General features: G+C 39.1%; 1 long non-coding RNA gene and 1 pseudogene across 1 annotated transcript; one reads left to right on the top strand and one right to left on the bottom strand.

Annotated features, from left to right (window-relative positions):
* Positions 1-884: 884 nt before the first annotated feature.
* On the bottom strand, positions 885-11,416 carry LOC143686909 (uncharacterized). The gene is made up of 2 exons (XR_013177290.1): positions 11,089-11,416; positions 885-1,056 (listed from the first exon to the last, which is right to left on the bottom strand). It is a non-coding gene; the product is annotated as an uncharacterized LOC143686909 (long non-coding RNA).
* Positions 11,417-11,490: 74 nt separating this feature from the next.
* Positions 11,491-14,138, top strand: LOC143686908 (nuclear pore complex protein Nup153 pseudogene; annotated as a pseudogene).
* Positions 14,139-16,161: the final 2,023 nt, after the last annotated feature.

The raw sequence follows: 16,161 nt of genomic DNA on the forward strand, positions 1-16,161 counted from the left end.
ACAAAAAGAACAGTTATGGATAGGCTCTTGTATTCTTAGCTTATCTTTCCCAGCACAGAACAATCTACAAGCAATCAAATGCAAAAAAGATCCATTACTTGATTTCCTTTACCTTGGGTAGACCATTAAGGAATGTAGACCCTGGTTTCTTTATTAAAGGTGTTGTGGGTTCACAGAACAATCATGCAAGAAATACAAGATTCTAATAAACCAAGGGATACTAAACCATTGCACTCATATGACACATTTGTTACAATAGATGACAGTAATTTTTAAATAATTGTATTATTGACCATAGTTCATGGTTTAACTGAGATAAGAAAGTCAAACTATTTTCTAAATTAATTGTATTAATTAAACACCTTGTAGTATGAGTTCCCTTTATTTCAGAACCATAAATAATGGACTCAGGTTTTCAATATTTTCTGCTTTTGATGAGTATGCATAGCTATGTCATTGTGGTTTTTATATGCATTTTATGGATTAATAATGAATTTGTCAATATTCTAGCCTTTAACTGTTTGCATTTCTTTTCAGTAGTTTCATTAAATTATCTCATTTTTATTTTTAAATTTGAATGAATCCAGTGTTTATGCATTGATTTTTAGAAATTTTTAATGCAATGTGTATATGCATCCTATTATAGTTGCAAATGTGACAAAAACAGTGCCCCCTCTCTGGCATGGATTCTCACCCTCTTAAATTGGACATTCCTGAATATTTATCATTAGCAATACTGTGGCCATATGTAGTAGAAGCTCTATTCCAGGAAAGAACAAATAAGAAACCGTTTGAAAATCAATGACTTTCCTTGGATTCACCAGAAGATTGTGGATTGGGGACCAATTGCCACCTTAATATATAGAAGGACTTGAAAATACAGATGATGATAACTGATATTTAATTATCTGGCATGGAAGCCATAAACTTGTTAGGATAATTACATCATAATTTTATAAGATTGCTGAAGCTGAATGCAGGATGGCTCGTGACAGATAGATAGCAGATGGCATCTCTAGGGTCTCCATCACTGCTGTGGGCATTGCATCCAGGAACCTGATAATGAAATCACAGTGAATATTTGAGAACCACTGTGAAATATACCCAAATCCTTCTCTCTCATCAAGTTCTACTCCTGAGGAAACAAAAGAAAGCAGACATAATAATTACTTTATTAGAAATTTATTATATAGAGTGACATGGTATCAGCTCAATTCCAATCACTTTCCTATCTTACTTAAGTCGTGTTAAAACCTAAACACTTGTGAAGTGTAAGATTTAAAGATGAAATTATGGAATGTTTCCCTTCTTCCACTTGTAATGATCTAATCAACAGCACTTCAGTATAGTAATGGTAGATTACTGTTGCAATATCTGCAAGACTCAGATTCTATTTCACAAGTTCTTAGGAGCTGCAACAGCAACCTGGGAAATGAAAACAAGAAAATTATAGTAATTTGTATCCTCTCGTAGAAACAGATACAGCTAATGTTAAACAAGCCAACTTCTTAGGTAGCTTGCCATAAAAGGTCATAGTAAATGTCTAAGATAGTATTTATTACCCAATACATCATGATTGGATTGGTCTTAGCTTTCCACAGCTGCTATGACAATACTACAAAATGGTTTGGTTTAAAAACAGGAATTTATTGGTTCATAGTTTTAGGGGCTAGAAGTACCAAACCAAGAGGGTAATCATGGCTATGCTCTCTTTCAGGGTTCATAATACTCTGGTGCTAGGCCCTGCAATCCTTGAGTTACCTTGGCTTACCTCTCTGCACTCCAACCCATGGCCATCTATCGTGGTATCTTTGTGTCTTACACTTCCCACTGAATATCAGATATTTTTAGAGAAATCTGGTCATATAGATAAATTCACACACTCATTCATTAAGTACACCAAATAGGATGTCCAAAGATCCTATTCAAAAAGAGTTCAAACCATTCTTCAATTTAATCAATTAAAATTACTATTTACAAATGGATTTATAAACACAGAAGCATATTATTATGCTTATTATATTATATTATATTAAGGGCACATCTTTTATTGTAGTGTATGAATCAATCTACCACAGCTTGATCTCCGGACTCCAAAATGACATGTTTTCTCCACATACAAAATGTAATCACACCACCTTTCATTAGCAAATCCTTAAGGCTCTTCAATAGCAACTCTATGTCAAAGACTCATCAAAATCAGTTACAGTGGGCCGGCCACGTTTCCTCTTTTATAGGACTTCAGAAATTTATCAAGACCCACCCAAATGGGTGGAGACACGCCCGCCTCTACCTAGTCCAGCTTAACATCCACTCTTGATTAAATCACATCTCCAGGGAGATGATCTAATTACAGCTTCAAAGATACAACATTGAATAGGGATTAGAAGAAATGGCTGCCTTTACAAAATGGGATTAGGATTAAAACATGGATTTTCTAGGGGACATACATGCTTTCAAACCAGCACAATGCCCATATAAATCAAAGGAAAATGAGCCCAGGCCTTGCTATGAAGCAGTGCGTGAATGGACAGTGTTGAATTATTGTCTGGCACAGTCGTGGAGAGCCAGGTTCATCTTTCAAATCTAGGGCTCTCCACTCATGAAGCAGACTCCTAGTGCCAGAGTGACTGTGTACGTGAGTGTGGTCTTGGTGCTGTATGCGAACACATGCAAGCTTGATTCACCTTCAGGGGGCTGAAAACAAACCTAGTAAATCATGAAATTGAGATCATAAGTGTTACTGTACATTGGACATGAAAACAAAGACAGGTTTAGCAGCAGACATGGTTGACTCTGTGAGCTGTGTTTTCTATCCCCTCTCTTGCCTCACCTCCATTTTAAAATTTTTGTCTTACTTCCTGGAAGATGGCGGCTTAGTAAGACGCGCGGATCTTAGTTTCTTCTCCAGGACACCTACTAGGGGAGTAGAAACGATACAGAAAGCGCCCAAAGCCACAACAGAGATAAAAAAGACAGCGTACCCCATCCTGGAACGGCTGGCTGGCTGAGAGAAGCAGCTCGGGTGAGATCGCCGAAGCGCGCGGGCCTTACCGGGCGGGGTGGCAAGCAGCCGGAGTTACTCCCTTCCCCCTTCCCGGGCCGGCTGGGAGAATTGGAGAGGTGGTCCCCTGAAACCAAGGCGACTGGCGCCCACACCACGCACAGCCCCCGGACCAACTGAGAGAATTGGATCGGAAACCCCCAGGCCGCGGAGAACGGTGACAGGTGGGGGAGGCCCCTTCCAAACCCGTGACTCCCGGGGAACGTGCACTCTCTCGGGCGGGCCGCTGCTGCTGGTGCCCTCCCGCCACGCTTGTTGCCCAGGGCCGACTAGGAAATTCGGACGGGCTCTTTCCCTGGCTGCGGCGACCAGCAACCCTCCCTGCGTTCGGACCCCGGGCCGGCTCAAGCCGTTTCGGCTAGCGAACCCCCAGGACGGCGAGAGTTTTCCAAAGTTTGAGGTCCCACAGCACCTTTTACTGGTGGGACCCGCAGACAAACGTGTGCCACGAGCGCCACCTACTGGGCAGGATAAGAAAAACAGAACCCAGAGATTTCACAGAAAAATATTACAACCTTGCTGGGTCCAACACCAAGAGAAATCTGAATAAATGCCCAGACGCCAGCAGCAGAAGATAACTGTCCACGCTCAAAAGATTGAGAATATGGCTCAGTCAAAGGAACAAACCAATAGCTCAAATGAGACACAAGAGCTGAGACAACTAATGCTGAATATACGAACAGAAATGGAAAACCTCTTCAAAAATGAAATCGATAAATTGAGGGAGGACATGAAGAGGACATGGGCTGAACATAAAGAAGAAATAGAAAAACTGCAAAAACAAATCGCAGAACTTATGGAAGTGAAGGATAAAGTAGCAAACATAGAAAAAATAATGGATAGCTACGATGATAGATTTAAAGAGACAGAAGATAGAATTAGTGAACTGGAGGATGGAACATCTGAATTCCAAAAAGAAACAGAAACTATAGGGAAAAGAATGGAAAAATTTGAACAGGGTATCAGGGAACTCAAGGACAATATGAACCGCACAAATATACGTGTTGTGGGTGTCCCAGAAGGAGAAGAGAAGGGAAAAGGAGGAGAAAAACTAATGGAAGAAATTATCACTGAAAATTTCCCAACTCTTATGAAAGACCTAAAATTACAGATCCAAGAAGTGCAGCGCACCCCAAAGAGAGTAGACCCAAATAGGCGTTCTCCAAGACACTTACTAGTTAGAATGTCAGAGGTCAAAGAGAAAGAGAAGATCTTGAAAGCAGCAAGAGAAAAACAATCCATTACATACAAGGGAAACCCAATAAGATTTTGTGTAGATTTCTCAGCAGAAACCATGGAAGCTAGAAGACAGTGGGATGATATATTTAAAATACTAAAAGAGAAAAACTGCCAACCAAGACTCCTATATCCAGCAAAATTATCCTTCAAAAATGAGGGAGAAATTAAAACATTCTCAGACAAAAAGTCACTGAAAGAATTTGTGACCAAGAGACCAGCTCTGCAAGAAATACTAAAGGGAGCACTAGAGTCAGATACAAAAAGACAGAAGAGAGAGATATGGAAAAGAGTGTAGAAAGAAGGAAAATCAGATATGATATATATAATACAAAAGGCAAAATGTTAGAGGAAAATATTATCCAAACAGTAATAACACTAAATGTCAATGGACTGAATTCCCCAATCAAAAGACATAGATTGGCAGAATGGATTAAAAAACAGGATCCTTCTATATGCTGTCTACAGGAAACACATCGTAGACCCAAAGATAAACATAGGTTGAAAGTGAAAGGTTGGGAAAAGATATTTCATGCAAATAACAACCAGAAAAGAGCAGGAGTGGCTATACTAATATCCAACAAATTAGACTTCAAATGTAAAACAGTTAAAAGAGACAAAGAAGGACACTATATACTAATAAAAGGAACAATTAAACAAGAAGACATAACAATCATAAATATTTACGCACCGAATCAGAATGCCCCAAAATACATGAGGAATATACTGCAAACATTGAAAAGGGAAATAGACTCATATACCATAATAGTTGGAGACTTCAACTCACCACTCTCATCAAGGGACAGAACATCTAGACAGAGGATCAACAAAGAAATAGAGAATCTGAATATTACTATAAATGAACTAGACTTAATAGACATTTATAGGACATTACATCCCACAACAGCAGGATACAACTTTTTCTCAAGTGCTCATGGATCATTCTCAAAGATAGACCATATGCTGGGTCACAAAGCAAGTCTTAACAATTTTAAAAAGATTGAAATCTTACACAACACTTTCTCGGACCATAAAGGAATGATGTTGGAAATCAATAATAGGCAGAGTGCCAGAAAATTCACAAATACGTGGAGGCTCAACAACACACTCCTAAACAACGACTGGGTCAAAGAAGAAATTGCAAGGGAAATTAGCAAATACCTCGAGGCGAATGAAAATGAAAACACAACATATCAAAACTTATGGGACGCAGCAAAGGCAGTGCTAAGAGGGAAATTTATTGCTCTAAATGCCTATATCAGAAAAGAAGAAAAGGCAAAAATTCAGGAATTAACTATCCATTTGGAAGAACTGGAGAAAGAACAGCAAGCTAACCCCAAAGCAAGCAAAAGGAAAGAAATAACAAAGATTAGAGCACAAATAAATGAAATTGAAAACATGAAAACAATAGAGAAAATCAATAAGGCCAGAAGTTGGTTCTATGAGAAAATCAATAAGATTGATGGGCCCTTAGCAAGATTGACAAAAAGAAGAAGAGAGAGGATGCAAATAAATAAGATCAGAAATGGAAGAGGAGACATAACTACTGACCTCACAGAAATAAAGGAGGTAATAACAGGATACTATGAACAACTTTACGCTAATAAATACAACAATTTAGAGGAAATGGACGGGTTCCTGGAAAGACATGAACAACCAACTTTGACTCAAGAAGACATAGATGACCTCAACAAACCAATCACAAGTAAAGAAATTGAATTAGTCATTCAAAAGCTTCCTAAAAAGAAAAGTCCAGGACCAGATGGCTTCACATGTGAATTCTACCAAACGTTCCAGAAAGAATTAGTACCAATTCTCTTCAAACTCTTCAAAAAAATCGAAGTGGAGGGAAAACTACCTAATTCATTCTATGAAGCCAACATCACCCTCATACCAAAACCAGGCAAAGATATTACAAAAAAAGAAAACTACAGACCAATCTCTCTAATGAATACAGATGCAAAAATCCTCAATAAAATTCTAGCAAATCGTATCCAACAGCACATTAAAAGAATTATACATCATGACCAAGTAGGATTCATCCCAGGTATGCAAGGATGGTTCAACATAAGAAAATCAATTAATGTAATACACCACATCAACAAATCAAAGCAGAAAAATCACATGATCATCTCAATTGATGCAGAGAAGGCATTTGACAAGATTCAACATCCTTTCCTGTTGAAAACACTTCAAAAGATAGGAATACAAGGGAACTTCCTTAAAATGATAGAGGGAATATATGAAAAACCCACAGCTAATATCATCCTCAATGGGGAAAAATTGAAAACTTTCCCCCTAAGATCAGGAACAAGACAAGGATGTCCACTATCACCACTATTATTCAACATTGTGTTGGAGGTTCTAGCCAGAGCAATTAGACAAGAAAAAGAAATACAAGGCATCAAAATTGGAAAGGAAGAAGTAAAACTATCACTGTTTGCAGACGATATGATACTATACGTCGAAAACCCAGAAAAATCCACAACAAAACTACTAGAGCTAATAAATGAGTACAGCAAAGTAGCAGGTTACAAGATCAACATTCAAAAATCTGTAGCATTTCTATACACTAGTAATGAACAAGCTGAGGGGGAAATCAAGAAACGAATCCCATTTACAATCACAACTAAAAGAATAAAATACCTAGGAATAAATTTAACTAAAGAGACAAAAAACCTATATAAAGAAAACTACAAAAAACTGCTAAAAGAAATCACAGAAGACCTAAATAGATGGAAGGGCATACCGTGTTCATGGATTGGAAGACTAAATATAGTTAAGATGTCAATCCTACCTAAATTGATTTACAGATTCAATGCAATACCAATCAAAATCCCAACAACTTATTTTTCAGAAATAGAAAAACCAATAAGCAAATTTATCTGGAAGGGCAGGGTGCCCCGAATTGCTAAAAACATCTTGAGGAAAAAAAACGAAGCTGGAGGTCTCGCGCTGCCTGACTTTAAGGCATATTATGAAGCCACAGTGGTCAAAACAGCATGGTATTGGCATAAAGATAGATATATCCACCAATGGAATCGAATAGAGTGCTCAGATATAGACCCTCTCATCTATGGACATTTGATCTTTGATAAGGCAGTCAAGCCAACTCACCTGGGACAGAGCAGTCTCTTCAATAAATGGTGCCTAGAGAACTGGATATCCATATGCAAAAGAATGAAAGAAGACCCATCTCTCACACCCTATACAAAAGTTAACTAAAAATGGATCAAAGATCTAAACATTAGGTCTAAGACCATAAAACAATTAGAGGAAAATATTGGGAGATATCTTATGGATCTTACAACTGGAGGCGGTTTTATGGACCTTAAACCTAAAGCAAGAGCACTGAAGAAGGAAATAAATAAATGGGAACTCCTCAAAATTAAACACTTTTGTGCATCAAAGAACTTCATCAAGAAAGTAGAAAGACAGCTTTCACAATGGGAGACAATATTTGGAAATGATATATCAGATAAAGGTCTAGTATCCAGAATTTATAAAGAGATTGTTCATCTCAACAACAAAAAGACAGCCAACCCAATTACAAAATGGGAAAAAGACTTGAACAGACACCTCTCAGAAGAGGAAATACGGATGGCCAAGAGGCACATGAAGAGATGCTCAATGTCCCTGGCCATTAGAGAAATGCAAATCAAAACCACAATGAGATATCATCTCACACCCACCAGAATGGCCATTATCAACAAAACAGAAAATGACAAGTGCTGGAGAGGATGCGGAGAAAGAGGCACACTTATCCACTGTTGGTGGGAATGTCAAAGGGTGCAACCACTGTGGAAGGCAGTTTGGCGGTTCCTCAAAAAGCTGAATATAGAACTGCCATACGACCCAGCAATACCATTGCTAGGTATCTACTCAAAGGACTTAAGGGCAAAGACACAAACGGACATTTGCACACCAATGTTTATAGCAGCATTATTTACAATTGCAAAGAGATGGAAACAGCCAAAATCTCCATCAACAGAAGAGTGGCTAAACAAACTGTGGTATATACATACGATGGAATATTATGCAGCTTTAAGACAAGATAAACTTATGAAGCATGTAATAACATGGATGGACCTAGAGAATATTATGCTGAGTGAATCCAGCCAAAAACTAAAGGACAAATACTGTATGGTCCCACTGATGTGAACGGACATTCGAGAATAAACTTGAAATATGTCATTGGTAACAGAGTTCAGCAGGAGTTAGAAACAGGGTAAGACAATGGGTAATTGAAGCTGAAGGGATACAGACTGTGCAACAGGACTAGATACAAAAACTCAAAAATGGACAGCACAATAATACCTAATTGTAAAGTAATCATGTTAAAACACTGAATGAAGCTGCATCTGAGCTATAGGTTTTTGTTTTGTTTTGTGTTGTTTTGTTTTGATTTTACTATTATTACTTTTATTTTTTTCTCTATATTAACATTCTATATCTTTTTCGGTTATGTTGCTAGTTCTTCTAAACCAATGCAAATGTACTAAGAAATGATGATCATGCATCTATGTGATGATGTTAAGAATTAATGATTGCATGTGTAGAATGGTATGATCTCTAAATGTTGGGTTAATTTCTTTTTTTCCGTTAATTAAAAAAAAAAAAAAAAAGAGAAGGGATAATTGGAGATGAAGGGATACAGACTGTACAATGGGACTGGATATAAAAACTCAGAAATGGACAGCACAATACTACCCAATTGTAATGCAATTATGTTAAAACACTGAATGAAGCTGCATGTGAGGTATAGGTTTTTTGTTTTTTTTTTTTGTTTGTTTTTTTTCTTTCTATTATTGTTTTAATTCTTATTCTGTTGTCTTTTTATTTCTTTTTCTAAATCGATGCAAATGTACTAAGAAATGATGAATATGCAACTATGTGATGTTATTAAGAATTACTGATTGTACATGTAGATTGGAATGATTTCTAATTGTTTTGTTAATTCTTTTTTTAATTAATAAAAAAAAAAATTTTGTCTTTATTTACTTTACCTAGTATGACTTTTTAGTTGTTTCTCAAGTCAGAAAACTTTTCAGGAAGGTTTCCCTGTGCATTTGCACCAGATGAATGTTTGCTGTATGAAAAGCTTTCCGTATCATCAAAACTAATTTGTGTAGATTTTTTTGCAGGAGAAAAAAATCTTAAGTTTCCCTCAAAATAGACTGTGTTGCAGTACACAAGTACCATAATAGAATAAAGCAGTAAAATGTGCTTAAAAAGCACCCTTCTCATTTTCAGAGATAACATAAAGATCTTTGCATGAAGTAAATCTACAGCATAGTTCAGTTTTAGATTTTGTGGAGTCCTGTAAAGAAGAAGAAACAAAAAGTTTCAGTTGTGATAGAATACCATGCTGTGCTTAAATGTTAGTTGTTTTCTATGGAAACTTCTAAAATGGAATTTGGTGCATATGTGCTGCTGGATCAAGACCCATGACGAGTAGATGTACAAATCAAGGAATGGTTTGAACACCTTTAATAATATGCCTATTCTGTTCAATTATTTTAGAATCTTTTTATCTTATATGTAGGCAGCCATAAGCAATCCATTTTGAGCCACTTTAGGGAGAAAACATTATTTTTTAAACTTTCATAAAAGGTATGCAAGTGTTTTTTATAAATTGGAATAATACCTCAATTTTGAGATTATGCACACTAAATTAAATGTGACAAATTAATTTGTACAAAAAGAAGAACTCTTTATAAGGTGGCTCATTGTAGGAAACCCTGTGCCTTCCCCTTTGAGCATAAGTGTTGCATGAACAACAGTTTGCTATACAAAACATACCAGATTAGCCACCATTAGCATCTATGTCTATTTCACATTCAAAAATCAACTGGTAATTATGAAACACTGTAGAAAGGGCAAAAATTATTTTGTGATCATAACTCTTTGTTGAACTAGAGTATTTTTGCAGCATTCCTTGTCATCAGAAACATGGTTAAAGTTTAGAACTAGAAGCAGCAGAAAACTAGCTTTAAAATTTATCCAAGTATTGTGCAGACTAGGCTGTCTTGGGGAAATAAACATCAAAATTTAAAGAAAAAAAGAATCTAGCATGACTTATTGCTACCCAAATTATAGTGACCTTGTAGGTCAATAAAAGTTGAAACAAAATAGAGTTCCTGGCAAGTCTGCATGGAAAGTATGGGATCACCAAACAGTAATGTCAAGTCATTCACAATATGCAGGGGAGAGACTTCTAGTTTCCTAAATGTAGCTTAGTATTATCAGGAAGTCTCTAATATGTTGTTTGATATGAATATCTCTCATATTGTTAGTTTCCATTTGCAATTATTAATTGTTTTTCTAACTTGAACTTATTAAACAAGTCTGGATTTTGATTACCAGGAAGTGAAAAATGACTACCAAATAAGAAAATCACTTCCATACCTGTTTTAACATACAATGCCCTACTTTAAGGAAAGAGACATAATTTCTTTTTAAGAGAATGCTCTGTGCTAAAGAATACGCAATCATGTGTGGGACCGAGGTATCTACATGTAAAATTCTACTTATTACATTATTGATTAGAAGTGGGCAGTAAAGAAATTTGAAGGGTTCTGTTTTTATGTAAATAGAAGGGAAACCAAATATTCTTGAAAAAGTTGAAAAGACAATTAACATAGAAAAGATTGGAAAAGTGACTAAAGGTCATATACCCCTAATAAGACATAAGACACGATGACTTGAAAAAAAAAAAGTTGTGTTCACAATATGCTGTAGTATATGAAGTAGTCAATAGAATTATGCTTAAAATAGAGTGTGCATACTTTAATTAAAAACAACGGAATAGGGCGGGCCATGGTGGCTCAGCAGGGAGAGATCGCACCTACCATGCCTGACACCCACTTCAATTCCCAATGCCTGCCAATGCAAAAAACAAAACAAAATAGGCACAACAGCACTAACACGCGGAGGGGGGGGGGCAACGCTGTGCGCAAAGGGGAGGAGAGGGGAGGGGAGAGGAGGGCAGGCGGCACTGGAGGCCCTCAGGTGCAGTAGCGACCGCCCGAGCCGTGCTAAAAGAATCCACAAGGGCCGAGGGTCCAGCTGGGCCTCAGCAGCGCGTGGGGCCTCCCACGTGTTCTCTGCGGGGCAGCTCCATGGAGACGTGATGTCACAGACACGGGTTCCGCGGGGAGCTAAGGGACAGGAGGCAGCTACGCGACAGGAGGCAGCTTCTTGGTCTTTCCGGAGTCAAGAGCTCCCCTCTCCCACTGCGCACTGTTAATCTACTCCTCCTCTCAGCCTTGCGGTGCCCAGGGTGCCTGTACCCCTATCTGGTGGACATCAGGGCCAGGCCCTGGCGGGGGACTGCCCCGAGGTCCCGCCTCCGCCTCTCCCAGCCCCTTACCTGCACCTTTACCCGCCCCGTCTCAGCCCGAGGAGCAGCGGTAGAGCCTGGCCATGGCCTCCAGAGCCAGAGGACTAGGAAGGGGCGGCGGCAAGATCCGGACACGGCGTGGCCGCCAGGGGCCTTCCCGGCCTTACACGCAGGAGCGTCAGCAGCATCAGGGCATCCTCAGCAGGCTCACAGACTCCATTAAGAATATTGTGCCAGAATGGCTGCAGAGATACTTCAACAGGAGTGAAGACGTACGCACCTGCTCAGCAGACACAGGGGAGGTACCACGTGAGCAGGAAAATAGAGATGATGAACGTCTCACGCAGGCCACTGAGGAGAGCGCTAATATTAGTGATGAAACGGGCACTCCTGCACCAACAGCTGATAATACAGAAGAACCCTCAACAGGTAGTTCTGCTTTAGATCACGCAGATGTGTCAACAAGGCCTTCTCTTCAGGAGAGCCATCTGAACTCCACGTTGGAATCCCCTGCCTTACACCATCAGCACTCCACATCATCAGCATTGCCAACTGGCTGTTCTGGATTTTCCCTTGTAAAGGAAATCGAATATTCTACTTCTCAAAATGATAACAGCTCAACAACAGCGGTTTTCTTTCCAAGAGCTTCGGATAAAGATAAAGCTGCTCTGAAGAATGCTTCAGTCCCACCTCTGTGGTCCACAGAGGCTGAGCGCTCTGGTTCACTTCCACAGTACACTGCCGCCAGATCAAGAAAACAAGCATTGAGGCTGTCCGCCTTTGGAACACGAACACTTTCCTCTTCACTTGGGAATTCTTCGATCCTTAAAACAAACCAGCTTGGGTATTCTCCTTTTTATCCTGGAAAAACAACATATGATGGGGCAGCAGCTCCTGGAAGACAGTCTAAACTACGAGGTACACCGTTTCGGCCAACAGTTATAATGCAGGTGAAAGCTAAACAACTCAGTGCAAGATCTTATGGTGTGACTAGTTTAGCAGCTCAGCGAATACTACAGTCCTTAGAGAAGATGTCAAACCCTCTGCTGGATGCAGAAAGAATTCCTTTTGATCTTTCTTCTGTGAATTCTCTTGATAGAGATGATAGAGATTCCACAAACTTTCAGGCTGAAAGGGTTAAGATGGACTCTCAGGATCCCCCTGTTCAGAGACTCGTGACCCCAGAGCCAGTTCCCATAGCAACAAATCAAACTGCTTATTTTAAACCATCTCTGACCCCATTTCCTGAATTGAGAAAGACTAATCAAAGAATAGTTAGCAAGTACCATGCTCAATGTGAAAAATGTGTGACAACAGGACAAAACAGAGGACAAGAAATTGGAATTCCATATCCAAATTTCAGTCTGCCTGCAGCGAATGGCTTATCTTCTGGATTAGGGAATGGAGGTGGCAAAATAAGACGAGAGAGAACACACTGCACTGCTATTAAACCGCCAGTGGAACAGGAAATGGAAGTACCGATATTACCAATAATCTCTCCACCAGTCACCAATTCTGCACAGTCTGTTTGCAGTTTTTATTCCTGTGTGATTACACCTTACTCTCTATCACCCATCGGTCCTTCACAATAATTAACAAATGATTTCTCCAAGCAGCAGTGACAGTCCTGTGTATATATTTTCACCTCCCATTATAAAATTTACTGAGGCAGATGAACTACCTCCATCATCTACTGAATTTACAGATAATATGCCTGTTGCAAAAGAAGAACTTTCTGACACCAATTGTACTTCAGACCCAATGATAAGTGCTTCAGCTCAAGATATCACTGCAGTGAATAGTACACTCTGTGAAAAGAAACCAGATGAAGATCACGAGGATGAATTTACAGATAATATGCCTGTTGCAAAAGAAGAACTTTCTGACACCAATTGTACTTCAGACCCAATGATAAGTGCTTCAGCTCAAGATATCACTGCAGTGAATAGTACAGGCTGTGAGACGAAACCAGATGAAGATCACGAGGACCCTTTAGATGTGCGAAATCTCTAAAAGAAGAAGGTATCCTAGATTTTCTGAGAAGCCGTGTCTACATATCACCAAACGTAGATTCTTTTCCTGCTCAGCCTGCTATGACAAACCAGCTATTTTATACAAGACCAGCAATAGGTAGCTTTACTCCTACTGAAATTGGACTTACAGAAAGTTTAAAAGCACATCCACCATGGCAGTGTGATTATGTCTACTCCAGAACAAAGTTACAGATGCAAAGTGCAAGGGCTGTCAAGTTGCAAGGTTGCCAGAAGTGCCGTAATTGGCACACCAAATATAAATGGCAAACCAACTGTCTGTGCATCATCGACAGGCTTTGGACACAAATTTATGCCAGCAATGGGAATTTGGGATTGTGATACCTGCTTAGTGAACAAGAAACCTGAAGCAATAACATGTGAAGTTTGTGAAACACCCGAACCTGGAATCGGTGTTAGGCATGTGCTTACATTGCCAGTGACTTCAGAAAGTGCTCTAAAGATGACTACTCCACCTGCTAGCTGCGCTATGACCACTAGTACCTTAGAATTTGGAGATGAGTTCAAAAGACCTATAGACTATTGGGAGTGTCCAATAGGCTGTGTTTCTAATAATGGAGAAGAAAATAAATATGTGTCCTGTATACCTGCAAAACCGGAGAATTCACTACCTGCTTCAGGTAGCAGCACTCTAGCTGTCTCTCTGCCATCTGGAAGGCATCTCAGACTGGAAAAGTTGAAGAAACATGAGGGAAGCTGGGACTGTGAAGTATGCCTAGTAAAGAGTCTGCCAAATGTGTAGTATGTGAATGTGCAAAGCCAGGCAGAAAATATGAGTTTAAAGGCTTTGGTACATCTTCCTCATCTTCAAATCCAGCAGCCCCAACCTTCAGATTTGCAACCTCATCATCCTCTTCTGGGCCTTCTCAGACTTTAACCAACACTGGAAACTTTACATTTGGAGATAAAGGAGGCTCCAAATTGATGTGGCATCAGATTCTGGTCCATGAATTCGATGAGTGGAGACTTTAAAATTTGAAAACCCACAGAAGATTTTAAGTTTGAAGTTTCATCTCATTCTAAATCTGGAGAAATGAGAAAAGAAAACTGACAGAGAGGCAGCTAGAGTGCTGCTACCTGAAGCAGGTAGTGAATTCTCTGGTTTCGCCGGCATACAGGGCACATATTTTCTTCTCCATTATTAGAAACACAGCCTATTGGACACTCCCAATAGTCTATAGGCCTTTTGAACTCATCTCCAAATTCTAAGGTCCCAGTGGTCATAGTGCAGCCAGCAGGCGGAGTAGTCATCTTTAGAGCACTTTCTGAAGTCACTGGCAATGTAAGAACATGCCTAACACCAATTCCAGGTTTGGGTGTTTCACAAACTTCACATGTTATTGCTTCAGGTTCTTGTGCACTAAGCAGGTATCACAATCCCAAGTTCCCATTGCTGGCTTAAATTTGTGTCCAAGAATGAGGATAACTTTAAGTTTGGACTATCTTCTGGCTTAAGCAATCCAACTCCTGTAGCTCCATCAGTCTGTATTAGGTTCTGGAGCAACTGCTAATACCTAATTTGGCTCTGAAACAACTTCTAATTGGCAGCAGCACTATAAATTTCAACTTCCCTATCAGTAATCCATCAGGTGTTCACATTTGATGCAAATCCTGCCATACCTGCAGCCCCGGTCCAGCCTTTTCCCTTCTGAAACTTCAGTTTCTGCTCACAAGAAAAAGACTGCTGTTAGATAGGGGAAATGAGTCACAATGGATATATACACTACAGTTTATTAACAACAGCTGGTGCCCTGCATTCGGCTACTGGGTTGTGCTATGTGCTGGACTTATCTGAAGTCAGATCTGCCTAAGGACACCTTTAATTTGGGGATTTTCCTCCTTGCTCTTGCTATATAGAAGCCACCCAAACCCAACCCAACCCTTATAAAAATAGCTTGAACGATGAATGGTTCTTCAGCAAAAATACTATATCATCCAGCAAATTATTCCCTAATTTTACCTGGTCTGGCTGTACCCAGTTATGGAGTGCACACCCAGATGGTTTTGTATAGCACTTCTTTCTTGCACCATTAGTGTGGATTGACATGCATTTATGGAATTCTTTGAAGTTTTAATTATATGTGAGGAGATTTTTATAGATTAGAGGATATTGAAATGAATGATTTCCATGCTGAGTTTGTGCTGAGTTTGTGTGAAGTGAATGAGTTGGATGCATTGTGCACTAAACTTTTCTGATAGAGGAAGACTGATTAAAAGTTGGTGCATGCTAAGGACTTGTTAGAGCTATCTAGTTCTCAGCTTACCAGTTATATGCTATTTCCACAATTCCATTCTTATGATTATCACCTACCTTATGTTTTTCATTATTTTATTATAAAATGTGTAAATACTAATTTGTTTCAGTACTTTTTTGGTAGAAAATAAATCTGTTGCCTTGAAATTTTAATTTTGTGTTAGAAATATTTTTGTTGCCTGTTTCATCTTGTCTCAGATTTTATTATTTAAAT

This window comes from Tamandua tetradactyla, chromosome 6, assembly GCF_023851605.1.
Source record: "Tamandua tetradactyla isolate mTamTet1 chromosome 6, mTamTet1.pri, whole genome shotgun sequence".
Lineage (NCBI taxonomy): Eukaryota > Metazoa > Chordata > Mammalia > Pilosa > Myrmecophagidae > Tamandua > Tamandua tetradactyla.